Genomic DNA, 25,444 nt, shown 5'->3' on the forward strand with positions numbered 1-25,444 from the left:
CTGAACTGAAACACTCACTCCCAGAGAGAAGCTCCTTAAGACTCAGAAAAATAAATGAAACTTCCCAAGGTTCAGGAAGTCGGCAGACTCACGTGTCTCAGGAAGTTCCTGAAACTTACAAGATTCACAAGGCCAGGGAGACAGCTGCCAAGACTGCAAACCGGAGTTTGATCACAAGTGAGAGAGAGAGAGAGAGAGAGAGAGAGAGAGAGAGAGAGAAGGAGGGAGAGAGAGAGAGAGAGAGAGAGAGAGAGATGACTCCTGCGTGCAGCCCCTCCCCAAGGTTTTAAGATAAGGGAAGCAACTGTGGAGGAGAAAAGATTCAAATCTGGAGCCCCAGGGAAGCAGCTTTCAGGGGCCAATGCTTATGTTGGGGGCTTTTTCAGTGATGCAGCTGCCTTGAGGCCACCCACACTCCTTCAAGGGACCCCATTAAATGCACTGACTCACTAGGCTATGCTTGAGCAGAAACGTTACTCTACCCCTATCTGGGGGTTGCCTGGAGGTCCGTTCACATTTCCTCAGGAAAAGCCATGCCATGTCCACCAGCAACAGCTGGGTTCTGACCAATCACAGCATTCCTAGATCACGTCCCAAGAGTAGTCTACCTAAGTGGCGTCTGCCACCTCTGTGCCAACCTGACTTGGGTTAGATGTTCTCCCACCCTATCCACTTGCCCTGTAGAACTTAACCCAGAGCATCAGGAAAGTAGGGCTTGCTACTGCAGGAAATGGTCTAAAATCCTGTCCATTCCTGTGTCACAGGACCAGGTACTCAGAGAGGGCCCAGCAGGTTGCTCAGAGACCCCGTGACAAAGCCGCGCCCTGGTCTTGCTATTTCTAGTCAAGGTCCTCCATCACGGCTGCTCTTTCCACATAAGCAACTTGCTCCATGGAGCTTCCGCTGCACCCGCTATAATATCAATGGTCTTACAGAGTGACAGCCTTAGGTGGAGCACCCAGCATGGTGGCTGTATTGGGCGCATGTGAGGATCAGTCAGGGTGACTCCCCAAGGCGGTTCTCATGGAAGACCCATTAGCGCCTTTGCACCTATCTGGTCCAGCAGTAGGAAAAGTCCTTGTTCAAAGTCACCCTTCGTCACTTGCCATTTTTTGTGTGAAGTGGCTACTTCCTAGGAACTGTTGACAGGCAGTTGCTCTAAGCACTTTCTAGGCACCGCAGAACTAGCATACCCTCCCTTGTACTGCAGTTGTATTGTACTGCAGAGACACCACAGAACTGTCCCGCTCCCCTCTGTACTGCAGTTGTATTATACTGCAGTAGACACCACAGAACTGTCCCGCTCCCCTCTGTACTGCAGGTTGTATTGTACTGCAGTTAATGTTAAAGTTCCAAATGACTTAGCTGTCACCTCTGGAGAAAGTCATTTTGAGGTTATTATTATTGTTGTTGTTATTTTACCTATTCAGTACCTATTGTTTAAGAAGCCTCTGCCCCTGGCCACCACATGTCAAGCAGAAGAAACTCACTTCCCATCTCTGTCCTGAGTTCTTCTTTACTGTGTATCTGTCTTTGGGGAGGGGTCTCATGAACCTTGTAAGTCAAGAGCCCACTGCGACTAGTGATGTTTGTTCTCTAGAAAGGTGTTTAGGCCCACCTGTCCCAGGCTCTCCCTCCCCAGCACCAGGAATGAATGTAACTCACACTTGATAGGCCCCAGAACTTTAGCAGGTACACCATGGCACAAACAAGTCCTGAGGACAGGGGAACACATGTCAAGGGCCTGGGTGCAGCGAGGAAGGGTCCAGGGGTCCAGCACTGGGATTAGGGGCAGTGGAGCTATTTCATATGCTACATGGGTGGGCAGGTGACATTATACACACACCTGAGGGTGAGCTTTCATGGAAATTGTGACTTTGGGTGATGATTTACTCTGGAAAGGCTCAGCCCTGGGAACAAACGTAGCCCACAAAGGGAAGATGTTAGTAATAGGAGAAGTGGTGAGAAGCACGGGGGGCTCTTTATACTTTCTGATCTAGTATTCTACAAAGCTAAAATGGCACCCCTAGTTCTTAATTTTAAAATATAACTTATAATAAGAGAGCAAACATCTAAAGATGGCCTCATGTCTTCTGTCAGTTGGTCACCGGGTCACCAGTGGTCATTACAGCAGGAGAGAACAGAAAGACCATGACCTAGCCAGGAGCCTGCCTGGAGTACTTCAAAGGCATCTGAGGTCATTGCTTTATCTGGAGACAGGAGCCCAGGGGCCAGTCCACAGCCTGGTTCCTTACAGAAGGCAGAGGAATTTAAACCCGGTGCCTTCTCCAGAAGTGGGCAGGTCTTGGGATCTATGTAATACAGCCTTGGATATATATGGGAAAAAAAGGCACAGAAAACCTGCCGACTGGCTTTGCAGGGAAGGGCACTGAGGAGCAGACCTTCAATTCTCAGGTTCCTGCCTTCACACTCAGGGTTGAGGCCAACACCAGGTGTGCTGAGAAGCCCTAGCACATATGGGGTACAACTCCGAGGCCCCCTATGCAGTCAGGCCAATGATGGGGACTAACTGGGGCAGAGTCATGCATAAGACTGGCTTCCTAGGAGGAGACCCGCGGTTGCTCATGAATCTAAACAAGGACACCACCAGGTTTTTGGTTTTTATTTCTTCTGCCAACAAACCCGTTCCATGCTGGAGGGGCTTGTTATGTAAAGAGGAGAGGGAGGAAAATGCGGCCCTATGCAGCCAAAGTCACCGGACAAGATCAGCTGTGGCTCCAGCGGGGGCTCCGGCGGGGAGTCAGGTACAAAAAACAGGGGCTTGTTTGTGGCTTTTCTTTTCCAAGGAAGAAAAGGCCGCTTCTCACATCCCAAGTCATCTCTGGGAATTGAGTTTAGATCATTCTGGAAGGAGGACCTGGTCTTTGTTATGTTTTTACCACCCCTTCCTCGTGTGTAGGACCCGGGCCCCTAGGACTGAGAAAAATCTCCCTGACTGTACCTTCTACAGCTAGTCTGCTCACAACAGGGAGTCAGCTCCTACAATGAATGGCATTAGTGACTTTTAAAGAAAGGCAGCGAGAACAGGCGGTGGTGGCACACACCTTTAATCCCAGCACTGGGATTGAACTCTGTGAGTTCAAGGCCCGCCTGGTCTACAGAGTGAGTTCCAGGACTGGCTCTATCTCACCATGAGATGCTCCACCAGTTTATGATGAAGTAAGACTTTCCCCAGCTGCTGCCACCATGCCTCCAAGTCTATGCATGAAACAAACCTTCATTCTCTACAAATGATCCAGCCTTTGGCATGTTATAGCCACAGACACAAAAGGGGACCATATGCTCTTGTCCTTTTGCTCTTTACACCTACAAGGTCCTGGATAGCGTGAGGGCTGTGTATACTAGGACCTTGGGCCCGAAGTGAGTCGACCCTGCCTCAATAAACAAGGTAGCAGAGTGATGGAGACCAATTCCTGACAGAAGCCTTGGGCACTACATGTACACGTATCCCCTCCTGTCCACACACAAGTGTGTCACACACATACACACACATATTTATATACCACATGTACATCCATGAAAATGGGAAGAGAAACAAAGAGAAGCAAGATCACTTGATCACTTCATCTCCGTGCTCAGGTGGCATGGATTCCTGCAGCTTCCCGCAGATCTGGATCTGGGTCTCGCTCCACACTTGCCCTGGTTCTCACCCAGCCACTGTGTAACTGGTCTGACCACCAAGCTAGCAGCATTATAGGGAAGCTCATGGTAGCAATGTGGAGAAGGCTGCACAGAGGGGGAGCTCCAGCCAATGGGCATCAGATGTGTGAAGCAAGGAGCCTTTAAAATGTCCCAGCCTTGGCCACAGTCTGACAGAAAATGCAAGTGAATCCCAATGAGAGCTGCTCAGCTGAACCAGGCTGCCCGAGAGCCCTGAGATGTAGCTCCAAGCACTGCACGTGTGTGTGTGTGTGTGTGTGTGTGTGTGCATGTGTGTGCGTGTGTGTGTGCCCGCGCGCGCGTGTGAGCATGTGTGTGTGTGTGTGTGTGTGAGGGTAGGGAGGCTGGGGGCAACACACTGCCAGAATACTAAGTACCCTGCCTCAGTTACTTCAGTTTCTGCTTCCTAGGTTAAAAACTAGAATCCCAGGCATTTCCACCAGAAAGCGCATCCACACATGGAAGGATATAAACGCCACAGAGCATAGCTAACACAGAAAGATTGCTGGGCTGCGTGGGAACCATTTGAAAAACGCCAGTCACTACTTTAAAATACTTGGCTGATTTTAAGGGCAAGAAGCTATTATTATGGTGCCCAGGGGGTAAGAGACAGACTCCTCTTTCTCAGAGCTTTGATTAGAGGGAACAGGGTAACTCAACCCACCACTCACAAACACACTTTGAGAGGGCAACGTGGGCAGGCAGGATGAGGGGGCATGCTGAACCCCTCGTGACCACATTAGGGACACAGAGAAATTCCCAGAAACATTTTGGGGTGTACTATAGTGAGCTCAAAAAATGCTCAAAAAAGAAAGAGGAAGAGGGCAGAGTGGCAGGGGGACAGGAGGGATGGAGGAGACAGGGAACAAAGGAAGGAAGGAAAGAAAGGAGGGAGGGTGGGACGAGGTGGAGGAGAGATGAAGGCAAGCAGGCAGAGGATGGTGTGGCTGGTGCTCTCTGGTCCAGCGTGGGAGAGAAGAAGGAAGACTGCGGGGGGGGGGGGCTCGGCAGTGTTCTCTTTGAAGGGGCGGAGAGGAAGCGTTTCCCTGCGAGTGCTCAGGCAGCCAAGAACAGCTCGGTCTCTGCACTCAACTCGACTCTTACCAGCTCAGGCACATTGACTGACCAAGGCTGAACAGGGAGGCCAGCATCAGGAAGGACTACACGAAACTGCGAATTAGCAAATGCGTCCTGTGCAGTCTTTTGAAACTGAGAATGATGGGAAGGAACCGAAGCCCTAAGGAAGTCTAAAAATACCAGCTGTGCTGGTCAAGCCTGTAATCCCAACACTTGAGAGGCAGAGGCAGGAGGATTGCTCACAAGTTAGGGACCAATCTACTCTACATAATTAGTTCCAGGCCAGCCAGGGATACATAGTGAGACTCGGTCTTACAACAACAAAAGCACACTGCAGCCTGTACAGGTGGCACACACCTGCAACCCCAGTACGCAGGAGGTAGAGGTAGGAGGATCTGGAGAGAGTTCAAGGCCATCCTGGGCTAGATGAGACACCATCTCTTCAAAAGCATACGTCAGCTGCAGGCATGTTTACTCACTGACATATCTACTGCAGATCTGTGCTGGGTCTGGAATCGGGGGACAGTGGGGTAGGCAAAGATAAGACATGGAGCCTGTGCTAAACGGTTTCAAGATGGTGAGAGGGAAGGGCTTGGCTATAATGGAACACTAGAACCCTTTTAGGGGGTTGGGATTAGCTATGTCATGATGTGGTGGTTACACATTTATGCACATGTATCACAAGTCAGCCAACTCTGCTATCAAATGAGGGGCTACATTGCATGTGAACAACACCCCCGTCAAGCCGACCTATGACTGACCGCCGATCACCACATACCCATGTGGGGGGAAGCAGAGCAAGCCATCTGCTGGAAGTGGGAAATGCCTACACTCTGCATTCTGGGACGCTGAGCCAAGTTTTCCACGCTACGGGGGAGGATCTCCAGGAAGCAGCTGAGCTTTGGGTGGTGCCTGCACCTCCTCACCTCACAGGAGCCTCCGATTCAGTTGGCCCCATGGACCTGTCATACCTTGGTGACATAGAGACCTGTACCTTCCTCCCTCCACAGTGACGGACGTGGCCAGTATCACACATCCCAGAGTCTGGCTGCACTAAGAAGAGTAATTTGTCAGACATCAAAGCCTGAGCTCTCCCACACAGTGAGTGCCGTACGGTTGAGATGCGACAAGCCCTCATAGGTGCTGACGCTGCCGGTGGCCAGATGCCCTTATTTAGGTCGAGGTGGTATTTCAAGGTAACTCAGAGCTCATTAAGCCAAACTTTTCCCTGAGCGGGCAGCTACTGGATCATCCATCCTCAGAAGATGGCCCTACAAGCCGAGGAGTGAGAAGAGATGAACTTGCATGGGGTAGAGAGACCAAAGAAGGAAGGCACCTGGGTAAGGCCACTGAGATAGTCGGTGTTAACTGTTAATTCACAGAATCTAGAATTACCTGGGAGATGGGCCTCAGGGCGTGTCTGTGGGAGACTATTTCAATTGTCTTATCTGAGGTAGGGACCCATTCACTCTGGGCCACACCATTCCCTGATTGGATCCTGGATTGCTTAGGGGAGAAGGGAGCTGAGCAACAGCAGGCATCCATCACCCTCCGCTTCCTGGTTGTGGTTGGGATGTGACCAGTTTCCTTGAGATGGTGCTGCCTTAACTTCCCTGATAAAATGGGACTGTAGCCTTGAACTAGGGGCTGAAACAAACACCATCTCCCTTGAGGGGCTGTCGTTGGGGCATTTAATCCCAGCAACAGGAAAAGAAACCAAGACAGCCACTTTCGGGAGCATAGTGGTAGGAATGCCCACACATGGAAAGGCCTAGGTGTTGAGGGGCCTGAAGGTATGGCTCCCCAGTACCCCCTTCTCTGAACAGGTAAGACACACAGGGCTTCCAAGATCCCAGATGACAGTGACTACTTAAAAGCGTGAGAACTGTGGGCCTTGGTTGGGTACTTCGTGTTTATATACCTGGGCTTAGGAGCTGCCTTTCCAGACTTTGTCCAAGCGGTCATTATCAAGACCCTGGAACACCTGAAGTACCCAAGAATGACGTGTGGTACTCAGGTGTACTTTGCTGTCAAATGCATGTGATGGTCTGGGACTGCATTCTGGGGCCGCACTCGGTAAGGCATGGCTGGCAGCCCCGGGGCTCTGGACTGAGGATGATATGGAAGCATTTGAAAGCATTTACTTGAAGCATTATTGAAAACCGCACCTCCAAGTTTTGTTTTCGTTACCCTGACATGCTTATCTCTGACCAGCACAACAGGACAACATGATTTGTGTGATGCTGCCGGACTCAGTGACCACTCAGAGCCTGGCCAGAAGAGCTGGGGGTGTGAGCTGGACAGAAAAAGAAGTGGGTCCTCAGGGTGCACGAGGCTTGCCCGAGAGCCCCTAAGGTCCACACTCAGCACCCTGGGGGAACCCAGGATGTTTGTTTTCTGGAAGAGTGTGATGCCAGAGACAGGCTGCGCTGGGACATACACTTGAGCTCTGGTCCACCGGTGAAGAATGGGAAGGAGCTGATGGCTTAAGACAGAGAAAGAAAGAACAGAACAGTTCTCCCAAACCAAGGAGGGCTTTGGAGAGGAAGGGAAGAGGTGAAGAGGAAAATAGGGCTTCCGACCCCTCTACACGAACCTCTCTCCAGAGGTGGCCCTTGTAAACACAGTGTCCCTATCCCGGTGTGACCCCATGCCCTGGTTCCAGGAGGCTTGGGAGACCTGCTGAACAGCAGCTGGTGAAGCCACCATGGGTTCTGGGTGAGCCTGGAGGAGTCTGAGTAGAATAGAGGGGCTGGGGAGGTCAAGGCTCTCCCAAGTGCCCTCCTCCCCTCCAGGCTGGTCTCCCTCCCAGTTCTCCCCCTGCCTTGTGTATCTGGAGACTGGTGAGCACATCTCAAGGCTATGGATCTGAGCAGATAAGTGTAGGATGACTCAGAGAGAGTGGGCGGTGACAGATGCCTGCAGCCAGCTCTGAGCCAGGCCTGGCCAGGTCTCTGGAGCTGACGCCTAACATTAAAGGACAAATCCCACCAGCCCTCCGTTCCAAATGAATGACTCTGGCTAAGAGCAGCCCCTTCCCAAATACTCAATCTAGAAGGCACAGTCAGTAGCAGGGTCACGGAGAGGCCTCTCGTTTTGTGTGGCTGTAATCCAAAAGGCCTCATTGCCACACCTGCGTTGGGAAGGCGTCTGTGCAGGCTGCCAGCTGTGGCCACTGGTCTTTCTCTACCTTCTACTAAGCATAGGAATCCATCTGCCAAGCTGGGCGGAAATGGCTCTGGGTACCAGGAACTCTGGGGAAGAGTAACAAAGGATGACAGTTCATTTGCCTTTTGCATAATCAGAAGTCACCATCTGCTGTTTCCTGGGGAAAGTATTTTGAAGCATGTCTTTGAACTTCCCCTGCTTTGGTAAGGGCAGGAGGAATGGTCTGTGGCTGTGCTTTGTAGAAAGCACCAGAGCTCCCAAGAGGCGCCAAGCAGGGCAGAGCTTTCCCTGCCTGAAAGAGGAACAGAGCCCCACACTTCTTGTCCCTAAACTATGTGACAACATTTTGTTCAGTTTCCTTGATACCTTTTCCTGAACACAAGCCATCCCACTCGGGGCTGTGTCCACCTCAGCATCTCCAGGAAATCTGAGCATACCGCAGCCTAACAGGCTTGCAACCCCATTACATGTCCAGTCTAAGCGCACGGTTCCATATGTGAGCTGGCCAGCACAGTTCGCGTCACAGACAGCCTGCAGCAAGGTCCGCTATTGCCCACTGCCAAAGCAAAAGGCCCGTGTTTTTTTTTTCCGAGGGTTGGGGCTTCACACCTCCTCAGCTCCCCCGATTCTAAGATTGCTCCTCGCCCCCCAAAGCGGTGTAACGCAATTCTAGGAGCCCTGCGTTCAGGAGTCCTTGATCAGAAACAAAAAGGAAAACCAGGTCTGGTGGTCCAAGCTTGTAACTCATGCTACTCAGGAAGCTAAGGCAGGAGGATCATAAATTTAAGGCCATCTTAGGCAACTCAGTGAGATCCTGTTTTTTTTGTTTTTAAAAGGGGGTGGGGGGGGGGCTGGGGAATCTAGCTCAGTGCTAGAGAACTTGCCTACCACTCATGAAGCCTTAGTTTCAATTCCCAAGAAAAGAAAGAAAAGGATAGGTGGGCTAAGGGGGAATAAGAACCCATGGGTCCCTGACCCTCCACGGCCCAGAGATCCCCACCGGGACTGCTGGGATTCCTAGCAGGTGTCTGGAAAACAGCACTGCAGACTATGGCCCTGTTCCCATCTCCTTTATTCTGTTTACTGGAATGAGCTCAGCAGGCCCTCACTCACTGGTGACTAACTGGCTGAAGCCATGACGACTGGCAGATGGCCGCCTCCCTTAAAAGCAGACAGACAATAAATGCCACCACACACCTCGCTAGCAAAGTGCAATCAAAACAAAATCTGAGTCTGGCTTTGATTTCCTCCCATTTTCTCCCTGTGTCCCCTGGGCTATAGCTTGGAGCAGCATGAGAGGAGATGGAGAAGGGGGATCCAACGATGCTAGAAAGATCACGACACAACTATGACCTTCAGGGGAAGGGCATGGCATCAGAGTGAACCCCAGGACCAACGGGAGGAAACTCACCAGTGAATGACAGGCAGGACAGGAGGAGGGAAAGGGACTTGGCTGTCGGCAAGGACAGTGAGTAATGGCGAGGAAACCACAGGACCCCCAAAGCTCTTCAACCTTGGTTGTCTTCTGGCTAACTGCAGTGGTGGAACCCCGGGGCTCTGGCAGAAAACAGTTCACTCACAGGGCCCTGGGTGGCTCCGAGGAGGCACACAACTGAATACTCCCTTAGACAGCACAGCCCACTGTTTGTTAAATGCCTACTGTGTGCCTAGAACTGGTTCTTAGTTAACTGATGGTAGACTCCACACCAACCCTGAACAGACAAGCATTTCTAGAAAAAAAAAAAAAGACTCCAAAAAATGAGATAATTTATACACGGTCCCTAGCTACTTGACAGACAATTTGTACACAGTCCCCAGCTACTTGACAGAACACAGGGTTTTAAGTCCCATGGCAAAAATTATGGGGAAGGGGTCACAAGGGAACACTATTGGGGCTAATGACTCAATTATATGTTTGCTTGCTGGCTAGCTTTCAAGTCTTGCTATGCAGTACAGACAGGTCTGTAAGGCTGTATAGCTAGACTGGCTGCCTCATCAGGGCTGGGATCCCAGACTATATGCTACCGTGCCTGCCTTCAATCTTCACTTCTCCTCCTCTTTCTCAAACGTTTTGATTAGTGTGTATGGATATGTACCTAAGGGTAGCACGTGCACACGTGTGCCGGCGCCCGCAGAGGCCAGAAGGTGTCAGATTCCCTGGAGCTGGAGTTCCAGGAGGTTGTGACCCACCAGATATGGGTGCTGGGCACTGAGTCCAGGCTCTGTACAAGTGCTCTGAACTGATGCTCAGTCACCTCTCGGTCTGTGCCTCATGTAGCCCAGCCTGGCTTCAAACTCTCTTTGTAGCTAAAAGTGACTTTCTTGTTCTCTTGCCTCTACCTCCCAAGTGTTGGGATTGCAGGAACTCACATTGCTTCAATCATAATTTAAACACATACTTCTGTAATTAAGATTAGAGCCCATGGATCCGTAGAACCCCTTTAGAGTCGTGCTTGTGACAAGGATATTTATCCAGATTGACACATGACTGGCTGGAAAGCACACCGACTTCATGGCTTATGTGCCAACACTCTCTTGCACTGGCGTCAAATTGTCAAGAACTGGGGACAAGCCTACCCTCACTTTGGAGCTGAGGAAGCAGAAACACAGATCTTCAACTAAGCCACGTGCCGTCTTAGTCAAGTTCTCTGTCAAGTCACAGGGAGAGGTAAGGGAACACTTTCGCTGCCAGCAATCCACTGTCAGGTCTTGCTCAGTGAAACGGAAAGGACCAGACACTGCTTCTAAGCCAGTCAAGGACCTAGGTGTCAGCTCCAGTTCCCATGTGCTGCCTGTACAACCTCAGGCAAGTTCATGGGGCCTCAATTCCCATGTGGAAGGCAGGAAAACCTCTCAGGATCAAGCCTGGAGCCGGTACATGGTGTGCGGTTGGTAAATGTGAGACGGACCCTGGCGGGAATTAAGACCTCAGCTGAAAAAAAAAAAAAAGACCTCAGCTGATGGTTGGGAGTCATCAATTGAGTCGACCTGTAAGAAGCAACTCACTAATGCACAGAAGACAATGTGTCGCAGTGATACAGATACAGGTTAGCCCACAGGCTGAGTCGGGCTGACGGGAGGCTTTGCTAGAAGGAGCTGGGCAAGAAGGCTCTCTGCGCTGATAGATGGATATATGAGAAGGGACTCAAATCCTCAGACTGAAATAAAAACCTAAATGTAGGTGGCTCAGCGGACAGAGGTACTTGCTGATAATCCTGATGACCTGAGTTCCATCCTAGGAACCAATATACCAGAAAAAGAACAGACTCCTCCAGGTTGCCCTCTGACCACATGCATGCCATGGCATATACATGCATGCGCATACATACACACACAATAAACAAACAAACAATAGTTACGAAAATTCAGAGAACCCCCCCCCCAAAAAAAAAACCCTGCATTTCCAGGAAAGCCTGGCCAGACAATACTATTGGCAGATGAGGTCAAACATCTCTTTCTCTGAATGCCAGGTGACTGGTCCACAGGGAAGACTTTGTTTCTTTCACTGACGTGCTGATTTTGACAGCGTCCTGAGACAGGATCCAGTGAGGAGCCAAGCACAGAAGCTGGTGACAGAGCCCAGTCCGCTAGTGCCTATCCTTAGCCCCGCTGTTCCTCTCCCCACTCCCTGTAGCCTCTGGACACCGGGCTTCTCTTGGGGTTCAGCCTTTTCATGACCTTAGGACAAACAAAGGGACCCTCCATATTCTGGATTCTCTATCAGGTCACTGGGGAATTTGACTTTCTAACTTCGACTTCCTGTCCTGTGAATCTGTACCTGCCACAAGGCTTGCTGTCAGGCTAAAATATCCCAATATCCAAATGGAAACCAATCAAAACTCACTTCATATTTATTTAACCAGTCCTTGAATGTTTCCCATGCACACTGGAGAGCATCCTGAAAGGTGAGGAGCTCCTAGACCTACGAGGCCACATGGCCAAGCCTCTGTTTGGGGTCAGGAGAGGGGCTGTGGGCCCTGGGTACAACTATCCCTGGCACCTGTCTGTCATATCCCTGTGACAGCCGCTGCTGGCTGACTAAACCCTGCTCTGGAGCCCCCCCCCCCCCCCCACGACTATGACATCTGAAATCCTCTTCTGTCTGGGTTTGGGGACCTTGTGCACTTTGGGAGCCTTCTTGTGTGTCCCTAGGTCTGATGCTGCTTGCTGGGCCCAGGCTCCTCCAGAAGTCTGCACTTCTGAGTGCCGGGCTAGATGTGCTATTGCCTCACCATTCTCGAGTTATTTAATGCCACCTTTTCTTGCCCACGTTGGGTTGTGACTTAGAAACAGCGTCCAGGCTCATACCCTCCTCTGACACCCAGTGGCATGCTCCTAATCACAGGTCATAAGGAGTAGGGACGGGGTCAGGGGAGAGTCACAAGATTTCTACGCTGGAGTCTTCTTTGGGCGTAACTAGTCAGGCATGTGGAAGGGAGTCATAAGCAGCAAACAAAAACCCAAACAAGATAGTAGCGGCTCGCTGTGAGTGCTAAGCACCAGTTTCAGAGGAGGGTGGCTGAGGCAGGGCACCTGGAGCTTCAGGCCTAGCCTCTGCCAGCCTCAGCTCATCTGGTCAGTCCTTTCTGTTCTGTTCCTGCTGCAGAGTGAAGGGCTTCCACCTTCTCTGCTCGCCCTCTCTTGGCCCTCCCCAGCCACTCTGGTATTCAGTATCTTCCTCCTCAAGGCAGACAGGCAGCAAGCAAGTCCCATCTTCCAGCAGGAGATCGGTCAAATCTCGGATGTATCTGTGGTCTAGACAGCCCCGGGAGACAACGTGGACCAGACTCAAAATCCCCCTGCACTGTCCCTTAGTCTCTACCATTGGGGTCAGACTGAATGAATGACTCAGGAAGGGGAAGCGAAGGTAGACAAGTGTCTACTGCACTAAGAGATTCGGCTCGGGAGAGAACTTTACAGCAGGGGAGGAAGAGGAAGAAGACTCTCAAATCAGAACCCTTTGTAGACAGCCCAGTCTTCGCTCCCTTCCCCAGCCTGGCAGAGATGGGGACAGTCTCTGCAGAGGAACAGTGATGAACACGCCCCCTCACACATCCCACCTGCTAAGGTATTCTCTCTAAGTCACGGACAAAAGTTACATAAGGAGCAGACATACAGCTCCCGTGGAGTGAAGGAGCATTTTGTTCAGCCTTGAGGTGTTTAATTGAGAAAGAGCCTCTGGCAGAACAAAGCACCAGCCAGCAGTCCTGCATACAGGGGCGACAAGAGGCACCACAGAAAAAAACATGGGCACACTGGGAGCGTGCAAGCACCATGCATTTAGGAAGCCAGCCAAGAAGGGTCTGCTTACTCAGCCCGGAGGGGTCCCAAGGTCTCCTCTTCCGGATGCTGGGCTGGGAGACGCTGGCTTGTGGGGTGAATAGTGGCTGGCAAGCTGCTCTCTCAGCTCTGACAAATCCTGCTCTCACCTTCCAAAGGCCAATCCAAGAAGGGGCTTCCTGACCCTCTCAGCCCAGGCGATTTCTATGGTTCGGATGCTCTCGGGAGCCTCTGCTTCACGCCTGCAACAGATGGGGACTGGGGCTGGGCGTGTTCCCAGTCCCCAGAGCAGCGCAACAAGCAGCTGGCAGACAGCATGAGCTGGCCTGAGACAGCACAAGCGACAGTTCTCTTGGTTAGAGCTGCTTTGCTGCTTGAGATGATGGCAGAGCTCAGGCAGATATCCTCGCTGTCTGTCAGGACTGCAGCGGCTGTCATTACCACCTGTGTCGGGGGCTGCCTGCTGAGGAGGGAGGGCAGAGCTGAGCCATGGCTGTACAGGCAGCGGGATGGAGAGAGGAAGCAAGCGAGGCCTGGAATGCAGCAGCCGAGGTCTGTGAGGTCCTTCTTGCCAGCACGACCCCTCATCCTGTCCTCACAGAACTTCAGGCAAAGTTCCTCGGAAAACAGCAGGTGCCTTCTGCAATCTGGCTAAATCAGGACTCCCAGGGAGATGCTTGTCCTTGGAGAACAGAGCATGCAGCCTTTCTCTCTTGCAAGAATGACAGCTCTAGCTTTTTAAGATGCTCTGCTAGTGAAACCCTCATCCGTCTACATCCCCCAACTCCAGGCAGACAACCTGCAATCCCTTGCCCGCTGCAGGAGACACGGGCCCTGCCTGCATCTCCCTCGCCTTTGGTTGCCTGGCTTCCGATGCACTGCTATTCATGGCCTTTGTTATGACATGTGGGGTAGCAAATTCCTAGAGAGAGAAAACGACTCACCTGGGTGCTTACCACCCCTTTACAAACAAACCTTCTAGAGCTCTTTCTCTCCTCACCCCCTGTCAACCCCGGGGCCACTGTGCCCTGCCCTGACCAGCCCAGAGCTGCTCACAGCAACTGTTCAAATCGGAGGATCCTGAGCCTCTGCCCCCTACCCCCTCCTCCCAGAGGCTCAGCAAAAGCACCTGCCACCATTTTCCCGGGCCACTCTGCCTTCTGACCAAGGCTGACACTTTCCTGAGTGGTCCCGCATGCAGGCTCTGCCTCTTGTTTTCAGGGGTCTGTGAGATGGTACATCTGTTCCCTCAGAACAGCTTTCCTGGGTCCGAGTGTCCCAGGACACCTGCTTAGAACAAGTCCTGGGACCTTTCAAGCAACTCTCTATGCCCAAAGGCACACCTAACAAGCCACCCATGAGCTGCATGAGATCAAAGATACCTACGAATGTGGCCCAAGACAACTTTGGGAACTTACTTAAAATTAAGAGACGTGAGTGCATGGTCATGTGTGTGTGGAAGCCAGGGGACCTCAGATGTTGTTTCTCGGGGGCCAGCACTTTTTTTTTTTGAGGTTATCTCTCACAGGACCTGGGGCTCATAGATTGGGCTAGGCTGGATGTCAGTGAGTTCCAACAACCCCGTCTCCCCTCCCTGACACTGGAATTACAACCACATCCGGTTGTTTAATGTGAGTTCTGGGGGCCAATCGCAGACTTTCCCGTTTCTGTGGCAAGCACTTTGCTGACTGAGCTATGTAAGTCTGCAGCTTTCTGGACGACACTTTCAGCCCAGGAAGGTAACGGGAAGCCACCTTTCAGCTACTGGATCATTCTGAGATCCAAGAATTCAAAGCCTGAGGGTCAGGAAAGGATGTCTCAAGGAGCAAGGATCCCCGAGGCCTGGCCCTGGTTTCAGTGTCTAAGTAGTCCATTACCTGAAAATGTCACTTTACCTTGAATCTCTTTTTTTCTCTTCTATAATCTGAGCAATGTGTACCTCAAGGTCCTTTCCAGACCCAAACCTTAAAGTTCTGAAACCACAACCCAGGTCTGTGCCATAGTGCAGTCATTTCTCTGGGGGCACAGTCCTGCCTCTTAGAAAACCATCTGCGTGGAAATATTGGCTCTGAGCATACCCCAAGGCTTCTGTTGAGATAATGGATGAACAAGCAATTTGGACGAAAATGAACATTAGATTGAGATGTGCAGGATTATTCCAGAACCGGAGAACAGTACTAGAATAAACACAAAGCTTAGCAAAACCCACGCCATATACCACTGAGCAAAGGGCTGACATCCTGCAACCAGCCCCCTGGGCATGGTGCAAGTGGCCTCCCAGACAGTCAGCCAATCTCAATATTTTCTCCTGCTGGTTCTCCAGCTAGCCTCCTGGGTGAGCTGGACCTGGTTTATTTTCTCTGTGTTTTATTCCAAAGCATAGAAGCAGGCCCAGGTTGGTGTGTGTGTGGCGGGGGGTGGGGGGGAGGTGGGGGGGAGGGGTGGGGGGTGGTGACTAATTTGTTTTCCTGGAAAAGCTGGAAATGCCAGGGAAATAGATGGGCACCACCAAGTGAAGGATTGCTTCACTGGGAGGCAAGCTCCTGAGAATGACTTATGGGGGTTGCTTTCTATCGCACTGACTTCTGTGGCGCCACATCTTCGGTCAGGGAATCACTCAAGCAAAGACAAGTGCGCGCCCTGAAACTCCCAAACACACGTGTATCCTGCCTTCACCTGCTTGAAGTCTTGTTCCCACAGCCTCCACTGAATGCTTAAGTGTTTTGTGTTTCCCCCTTGGGATATGAGTGTGGCTGCCTTCTCACCTTAGAAGGCAGAAGGTGGTTTCTCTAGACAGAAAGTCCTAGACACAGGCAGAACCTAACACTATTGCTGGCACTTCCTGTCTCTGAAGGAACTGTGGTGATGCTCCCTGACACACACCCCAGGCCCCCTCTCACTTTTTCTCCCAGTTTCACTCCCAGGACCATTCCCAGACCTCACGGAAAACCAAGAAACATCAGAGAAAATGGCCGGCTCCGAGCTGCCTAGGGAACACACTTTCTTCAGTAGGGATACAGCCCCAAGGGGCCCCCGCTCTCACTTCTTGGGCTTGCCCACAGCTGTCATCCAAAGTCCCCAGAGTCTCAGCCTACACAGGCAGGCGTGTGCAGACCTTGAAGCTCTCCACTCTGCTGAGGCCCTAGCCCAGTGAAGGGCCCTTCCCTGGCCACTCTGGATTGGACGCTGACATTGTATTCACAATGCTGAGGACTTTGCATATGCTATTACAGTCCACGCAGCAGGCAAAGAGGTATCACATTACTTTCTTCTCTCACCCCACCTGTGTTGGCGTGTATACGTACGTATGCACACGTGTGTGGAGTCCACAGGTGTCTCTCTCGGTCACTCTCCTCCCTGTTTTGTGAGTCAGGGTCCCTCACTGAACCTGGCTTATGGATTCAGCAAGAATCCAGCAAGCAATCCCGAAGTCCTCCTGACTCTGTCTGCCCAGCACCTCATGGTCTGACGGCCGCACCCAGTTGTTTTGTTTTAATGTGGGCTCTGGATCTCAGACTCCGGCCACCATGCTTGCACTGCTGGTGCTTTATGAACTGGGTGGGCCTCTTTCCCAACCCCACTGCCTCAAACTTGTTTTCAAGGATAAAGAAACTGTGGCTTGGAGACACCGAGTTGCCATGCTCAATGCCATAGGCAGACTTGGCTGTCAACTAGACACAGCTGGGAAGAGGGGACCTCGACCGAAGAATTCCCTCCATTGGACTGGCCTACAGGCAAGTCTGTGGGGCACTTTCTTGATTGTTAAATGATGTGGGAGGGCCCAGGCCACTGTGCCATCCCCAGGCCAGCTGCTCCTGGGCTGTGTAAGAAAGCTAGTTGATATGAGCTGGGGCAAGCCAGCGAGCTGCCTTACTGCCCAGCTCCAGCTCCTGCCATGATAGTCCCTCGATGACGGACGGTAAGCTGCAAGCTGAAATAAACCCTCCCCTTTCCCAGGCTACTGTTGGTTATGTGCCACACAGCAGCAGACAGCACACTAGAACAGTTCCTAACCGAGATATTAACGTGGCCGGGGCTCCATCTCAGCCTGACTCCATGCCTCAGCACCACACTGTCCTAGGAGCCCCAGCCTTTTATCTGTGTGCTTTTGCTTCTTTGTACCTTTTGTTTATTTCTGTGGTCTGGGCTTACTATTTCTGTAATGAAAAACAAGATTACAGGGCTTGCAAGGTAGCTCAGGGCATAAGGGTGCTTCACCCTACAAGCCTGGGGACCTGCGTCCGACCCCTGGAACTCACATGCAGGTGGAAGGAGAGGGCTGTCTCCACACAGTTGTTCAATAACCTTCACATATGTGTCATGGCATGTGCATACCCCAACATCTGCATCACACACGTAATAATAATAAGTGAAGGGGGCTGGAGAGATGGCTCAGAGGTTAAGAGCATTGCCTGCTCTACCAAAGGTCCTGAGTTCAAGTCCCAGCAACCACATGGTGGCTCACAACCATCTGTAATGTGGTCTGATGCCCTCTTCTGGCCTGCAAGCATACACACAGACAGAATATTGTATACATAATAAATAAATAAATATTTAAAAAAAATAATAATAAGTGAAGTTATAAAGCACATTAAAGTCACAGTCTCTGAGGCCCGTTATGTCACAGTAAACTGTCTAACCCGCTCTGATTAAGCAGCTATATTAAGAAATTACATTAAAAAGGTGAAACAGTGACTTCAAAGACACAAAACACAGTAAATATGGCCAGAAAATCTCAAGCCATGAACAATATTTCCTAAGCTATACCAGTGACACAGAAGACCGGAAGTCCAGAGCACGTGTGTGCAAATCTTGTGCCTTCTCCTCCTGTCCATGGATAATAGACTGGGTGGATTTGTTAGTGCCCCAGGACCAGGCACAAACACTTTACTGACCATAGGCCGTCTTTAGTCATGCATCCGTAAGTCAAACAGAGATGCTTCTCAGTGAGCCTCTGTTCTCCCTCCTGAGCGGTGATGCTAGCCCTGCCTTATAGCCTGCAGACTCAGGCCTGCAGGATCTGCCAAGTGCAGGCCAGAGGCCAGGGAAGCAGAGCTAGGGAGATGCTGAAGCAAGAGGGGTCTCCGTCCTGGCATCTTCCTTCCCTGTACTCAGCTACTCCAGGCCAGGGAAACAGAGCTAGGGAAAAGCTGAAGCAAGAGGGTACTCCATCCCAGCATCTTCCTTCTCTGTACTCGGTTACTCCGTGTGCTCTGCAGAGTGGTTTACTAGCCTCTGAAACCGTGACTGGAAACTGTGACCAACCCTCCAGAGAAGTCCACTGGACCCTGCAGGAACCTTTAGGAGTCTGCAGTAGATGGCCTGCTAAGCATCTCAGGGGAGGTTAGAACCCCTGCATAGCCTGTAACCTGGGCCCTGCCCCTCCCCCCCAGCAGCTGCTGCCCTTGAAGCTCAGATACCACTGACCTGAGCCCCTTAACCTTACAGGACTCTGCTGTGGAGCTTTGCCATGAAAAACAACAACACAAACCTCTGGGCTGTGAGTGTCACTCTGTAGAAATACATACACTTGCCTGATGCAGCCGGGGTTTGATCTCTGCAAAAAAAAAAAAAAAAAAAAAAAAACCGAAAGGAAAACAAAAGCACAGCTCAGAGTGAATCTGCCAGAGGGCAGCAGTGAAACTTCCCCTAAACCCCAGAACAGGTCCGACCTGCCACCTAAAGTCAGCACAGGAACTTGAAAAAATAGTCTAAGGCTTCCTGTCTCTGTCCCTAGCTATCAGGACACGTGTGTCTGGCCCCTCCCCTGGGGCCAGAAACTACCGATACTTACCACAGTAACCAGACGTTTGTCAGACCTCTGAGATTAGAGAGTCAAGTTCACCACACCGCCAGTTCCTGGTACTTCGGTCAAACAGTTCTGAAATTCCTAGACTAAGCCAGGCCTAAGGGAACAGGTCTGTCAACCCAGCTACTCAGAAAGTAGAAGGACAGGTAGTTCAAGGTCAGTTTAGGTAGTGAATGGAGCAGTCCTGTCTCTAAACACAAAGTAGAAGGAAGGGCTTGGGGCTGGGGCTGGAACTCAGCGGTAGAGTGGCCGACTGGCATGCGTGGAGCCTGGGCTCAACACAGTCTCTCCAACCACAAAGGCGATTGTGATTGTCCCAGTCGTAGGCTGTGACTTTCACAGAACAGTGTTTCCTTCTTTCAAAGCCACCTTGGAAGGTTTAGAAGTCTTAAAGAGCCTCCAGCGACTGCCTGGAGCCTCACATGTGGAAACTGCCCCCAGGGCTACAAGTTTCCCTGCAGAGTGTGGACTAATTTGATCCCTTCAAGGCATGCTGTGTGTACCAAGAGCTCCCACGTGGATTGTGGCACTCATTAGTGCTTGAATGCATCACCTGCCAAGAAGTAGGGACTCACCACTATCAGATGAGCTCACACCCAATAATCCCTTAGTCCTACATGACAGCTAGGTCAGGGACCACCTGCAAACCCACCGCTGGCAGCCTGTGGGCCAGGGCCAGAACCCAGACACTCCTGAGTCTTCTTCTCTGGGTCTGATGATGAAGAGACTAGCCCCATCCACTTTGTACGTGACTGAACGGACCTGATGTGTGCACAATCCAAGGATGAGAAGTCAGCTGTGACAGGGTGTTGTGAAATATTAGTCTAAAATGTGTCACATCGTTTATGCTGTGGAGCACTTGCTTCGTGATGCAAAGATGTGCTGCATTCTTTCACACTGCATTTGCTTAACTCTGAAAAACTATGCTACTTTGCCTGCCTGAAACACCTGATTGGTCGAATAAAGAATTGCATGGCTAATAGCTAGGCAGGAGAAAGGATGGCGGGGCCGGCATGCAGAGGGAATAAATAGGAGAAATCTGGGGAAGAGGGGAGGAGTGAGAAAGGAGGAAAGGAGGATGACAGGGGCCACACAACCAGCCACAGAGTAGAAGGAAAGAAAGAAATACAGAATAAAGAAAGATAAAAAACCCAGAGGCAAAATACAGTTAGAGAGAAAGAGGATAGTTTAAGTTAGAAAAGCTGGCTAGAAACAAGTCAAGCTAAGGCTGGGCATTCATAACTAAGAATAAGCCTTCGTGTATTTCTTTGGGAGCTGGGTGGTGGGCCCCCAAAGAGTAAAAACAACATCTACAAAAGGGTTTTTCATGCGTGCTGCAGCAGAGTCCCTTGTCATAGATGATGCATGGAGGATGCACGCAAGGATTTGGGGTAACACACACACACACACACACACAAACACACACAGTCTCTCTCTCACACTAATCTTAGTCTGCCCCCCCCATCAGCCCCTAACCTGATGACTGATACACCCACAACACAGGAGACTCTAGCTTGTATCATTTTAGTTTAGGTCTCTACCCCATATAAGAGACATACACTCTCTTTTGACCGCTCCATTGTACCTAACTGGATGGGACTATCTCACACAAGCTCACTTGCCAATCCAGAGTAAAGCTCCCCAGACCTGAGGAGTAGGAACTATTAGTCCACCATGGTATGGGCATGAGGAAGAGGTATTTATGTCCTGTTTCTTGGTTAAGATGGGTTGCTCCTGTTCTGTCTCTTGGATCCCTTCCCATACTCAAGCTGGGGCAAAAGAAAAAGAGAAGACAGAGAGGACCCCCCCCCACACACACAAACAAGCCTTGTGGACTCTAGAAAGAGAGTCATGGAGACAAGGAACAAGCAGGATGGAGCTGACAGCAGCCACCAGAGAAGTTTCCAGAAGAAAAGAGCTGCTTTGGCAATGTCCTAGTTAAGGTGTCTATTGCTGTGGAGAGACACTACGACCACAACAACTCTTATAAGGAAAACACCTCAATGGGGGCTCACACACAGCTCAGAAGTTCAGTCTATTATCATCATGGTGGGGAGCATGGCGGTGTGCAGGCAGGTGTGGTGCTGGTGCTGAGAGTTCTATATTTTACAGGCAACAGGAAGTTGACTGACTGTCACACTGAGGGAAACTTAAACAAGAGACCTCAAAGCCCACCCCCGTGGACTTTGGAAGCCCACCCAGCTCCCAAAGAAATACACGAAGGCTTATTCTTACTTATGAATGCCCAGCCTTAGCTTGACTTGTTTCTAGCCAGCTTTTCTAACTTAAATTATCCTCTTTCTCTCTAACTGTCTTTTGCCTCTGGGTTTTTTACCTTTTTTTTTTTATTCTATATTTCTTTCTTTCCTTCTACTCTGTGGCTGGTTGTGTGGCCCCTGGCATCCTCCTCTCCTCCTTTCTCACTTCCTCCAACAAGGTCACACCTCCTAAGATTGTCACTCCCTTTGGGGATCATTTTCTTTCAAAACCACCAAATTCCAAAAAAAAAAAAAAAGACTTCATGAAATGAGTAAGGGGAGGCCGAGGGAGCTGTAGGGCAGAAAAGCCTGGGAGGGCTTGCACAATCTGTAAGATTTCCCTGGTACTGTCTTTCTCTTTGATGCTAGATAAAGTGCAAAGGTTCTAGAGGGCTTTGGGAGGTTTATAGTGACTAGGCCTCACTTTTAGCTGCAAGCCAGGGCTGGGAGTTGGGTCATCTATACCCAATGGCCTCTGTGCTGCTTCTCTCTGACAGGTGCTCCAATTCCGAAGGTCTGGGACCTAAATCACACCCAACTGTGGTGGCTGATCAAGGAGGCTTGGGCTGCCACTCAGCAGGCTCAGGCTCCAGCTTAACCAGAACCACAGGACCACAGTGATCGCCTAATAGTTTTCCACACTCGCTCTCAACAAGGCCAGCCCCAGGCAGAGCCTCTGTCAGGTACCGTGGGCTCATCTTCCCAAGCACATTGAGAAGGCCTCACCTGTCCTTCAGAACAAACTCTATTTTTCTATGACTTCAAATTCTACTGTTGTCATTTATCCACATCACAGCCTTGGGGAAGTCATTTAACCACTGAGGCCTTATTTTTCTCCACTGTACAATGAGATTGGTAGGCACACCTTCTTCACAGTGCAGTAAAGATTAAATCCACAGTGCTGGAGAGATGGCTTGGAGATTAAGAGCATGCGCTCACTGCTCTTGCAGAGGGTTGGACACACCCACAACAGAAACAAATATAAAGATAAAATCTTTTTAAAAAGTATACATATACACACATTCATTTTCACAAACACACACACATACGCCAAGTTTTACAAAGGACTGTATTTCATTTTGGTGATGTGTGCCTTGGAGGTTAAATAGATCCTGTTTGGAGGTGTTTCTATGACAACTGAAAGTGGAGAGAGCCACAGAGACTTTAAACCTTAAACAGTGTGGGAAATGGCAGAATGTAATTCACAGACAGTGCTGGTAACTCTCCTGTAGTCACTTCTGGCGTAGGACATTTAAATCCTACTAAGCCTGCATTGGCATCAGAACTTGGAAATGCACGTCCAAGGACATGAAATTCTCTAACCTAGGGTGGCACGGCCTCAAAGGAAGCAGTGGGTCAGGGGCTTTGCTGCTGCCTCACTCTCCCTCACTTATCCCCTCTCACCCACCCACCCCTCCTCCCACCCTCTCTCCTACCCACCCCTCACCCAGCATCAGTGCAGCCGGTGACTGAGCTGTTGAATGCTGACTTTGCAATGCTCTGCCCTACCCTGAGGGAGCTTTGAAGCCAGGCATGGGATCAAAGTTCAGAAATGCTCCTGTTAGCAGATGCATAGGGGAAGGGGCTCCACTGGGTTAGTGGGGAATAGGTCAGGCTGGCAGGGGCTGAGCAAGGCAGGTCCAGGCTCGATAGGGTGCTGCAGGCTGGGACAGTATATGAAAATGAGGAAGCTCAGGGAAATTAGGAGCAGGCTCAGTAACACTCAGCCCTGGCTTCAAGATCCTGGAAAGGTGGACAGGATGGGAGGAGGTGAGGCTTTTGCACACCCAGTCCCAGAGACTTTAACCAATACCCTTGCCAATCAGTCAGAGCCTTCCAGCCCCCGGCCATGGTGCTCTGAGAGAGAAGGGGGCACCACAAATCTATAATGGAAAATGTTCGGCCCCGATTCAAAAGTGAACATGCTAACTGAGCTAGCAATTTCTCAGCTCCAGCAGGCAGTGTCACTGAACATCAAGAATTCCCCAGAATTCTGCCAGGAGCTGGCTCTCAGCTGGTCTGCCTGTCACTCAGGAAACCCAGCTTGAGTGCTGACTGGCTCCCTGACCTCACCTTGTCACAAATGGGCAGAGTGACCAGGGCACAGGGCCACTTTCCTCTCGGCCAGGCGTGACCCTTTTGCAGCTACCCAGGGATAAGAGCAGGAAGCTGGGAAGAGCAGGAAAAAGCTGGAGCCAGTTTTCTCAGTTAAGGGGATTCCATGGTGATTACTTTTCCCCAAAACTGATAAACATTAAACACAGGCTGCCACTTTTAAACCAGTTTAACATTTTATAAAGGAGTTTCTCCTGACTTTTAGGAGCTGAATGCATGCCACCCCTAAGAAAACATCAGTCAGAAGCCCATAACACAGACTAGGGGCTGTAGAATACACTCATTTATGAGCACTCATCCGTGCCTGGCACCACAGTTAGTCTGTCTCTGCCCAGTAAGCCTGGTACAAAAAGATGATCAGAAGTGAGGGCCGTGCCCTGGGCCTTGCCAGTCTCCACGGCAGGCTGTCACCACACATCACCTGCAGAGGTGGCAGTGGCAGGTGTGGGGGTGGGTGGGGAAGATGGAGAAAGTGGCTGTTTCTAGAACCCTTGTTAGGCTGGTCCTGGGATCCTTCCCTAGGGCTACACCCAGAGACAGAAGCCCAGAGCAGCTCTGGAGGGCACCAAATCATAGTTCAAACTTACCCTTAGTGACACAACCTCAAGTGTGCATGTTCAAAACCTTGATTTCATGTAACAACTTACTAAATCAAAACTTCTGTGGCTCAGTGAGGGACCCTGCCATACATTGAAGTCCCACTGATTTGGCTCAACACCTTACTTTCCAAGAGAAGCAGAAAAGAAGTATCCAGGCCATGGTCTAAAGGGTCAGACAAGACTTTGAGAAGAGAAGAGGAAATCAGAAATCTGTGCCCTCCTTTAAGAAGGAATGGGAGTATGATTATTCAAGAGAGTTGGGGGTTATCTAAGCCCAGAATGTTATAATATTCCATGGCCAGACGCTTCCTAGTTGGTGTCAGTCAAGGGCCCCAGTTCAGGCTATATTTTGTTCTCCTTGTGTTTCTACTCTGTCATCCTGGTTCCCAACATTCCTTGATTGTTTGAAATGGAGTCTTCAAGTACTCTGGGATAGCTTCTAACTCCTTATATACTCAAGGATTACTTTGAACTCCTGATCCTCTTGCCTCTTCCTCGATAATGCTTGGATGAAGATGTATGTCACTGGTTTACACTACGCTCGGGACAGAACCCAGGGCTTAGTGCATGCTAGGCAAACACTATATTAACCAAGCCACATCTCCAGCCACTGACGTCCCAGTTCTAAAAAGATACCTGTGACTGGTTCATTGTGCCTGGGTTCCCGGCACTGCTTGGGAATGATGCTGAAGATAATGTATGAGGTCATCAGATTGGATGATGACAAGGACAGAGAATCTCTACTCAGTGGCTTGAGTGCTTTAAACCATGACAGGCCATGGTCACCTCCCTGTGGAACCATCTCCTCCCCATATCATGTGACTAGCCTGGCCCAACAGTAATGTGTGCTGCTTCCCAGCAGAGCCAATAAGAACTGTCTGAAGTCTGGAGAGAAGGCCCAGTGCTTAAGATCCCCGGTTGCTCTTCCAAAGGACCTAGGTTCGACTCCCAGCACCCACATGGTGGCCCACAACTGTCTATAACTCCAGTCTTAAGGGATTCTATGTTCTCTTTTTGGCCTCCTCAGGTACTGCACACACACACACACACACACACACACACACACACACGCACGCACACACAAGCAAAACACACATGCATATGAAATAAATTTAAAATTAAAAATGTTTTTCTTTCTTATTTTTTATTTTATTCAAAATTTTCACTTCCTCCCCTCCTCCCATTTCCTCCCATTTCCCTCCCACTCCTCCTAAAAGTGTTTTTTTTGTTTTTGTTTTTGTTTTTTTGTTTTTCGAGACAGGGTTTCTCTGTGGTTTTGGAGCCTGTCCTGGAACTAGCTCTTGTAGACCAGGCTGGCCTCGAACTCACAGAGATCCGCCTGCCTCTGCTTTTTCAAAATAACTGTCCAGTGCCTGATATATTTTTTTTATCTCTGTCACAGCACAGATCCAGGTAGTGGTTGTCCCTTTAGTCTGGGGATCCCAAAATAAATAGAA

At 50.4% G+C, this 25,444-nt stretch overlaps 1 protein-coding gene across 8 annotated transcripts in view; it reads right to left on the bottom strand.

The window, feature by feature from the left end:
• Positions 1–25,444, bottom strand: part of Prkag2 (protein kinase AMP-activated non-catalytic subunit gamma 2) — a 271,437-nt gene that overhangs the window by 211,819 nt on the left and 34,174 nt on the right. For 2 of the 8 annotated variants that reach the window (XM_041640580.1, XM_041640576.1), the window contains exon 1: positions 13,238–13,365. The exons of 5 other annotated variants lie outside the window; for them this stretch is intronic. The gene's annotated coding sequence lies outside the window, so the exon portion shown is untranslated. Of the gene's footprint in view, positions 1–13,237; positions 13,794–25,444 lie in introns of those variants that run through there. One more of the 8 variants, XM_041640577.1, reaches the window with a different exon arrangement.

This window comes from Microtus oregoni, unplaced genomic scaffold, assembly GCF_018167655.1.
Source record: "Microtus oregoni isolate MIOR12 unplaced genomic scaffold, Mior012 000064F_ref0000363, whole genome shotgun sequence".
NCBI lineage: Eukaryota > Metazoa > Chordata > Mammalia > Rodentia > Cricetidae > Microtus > Microtus oregoni.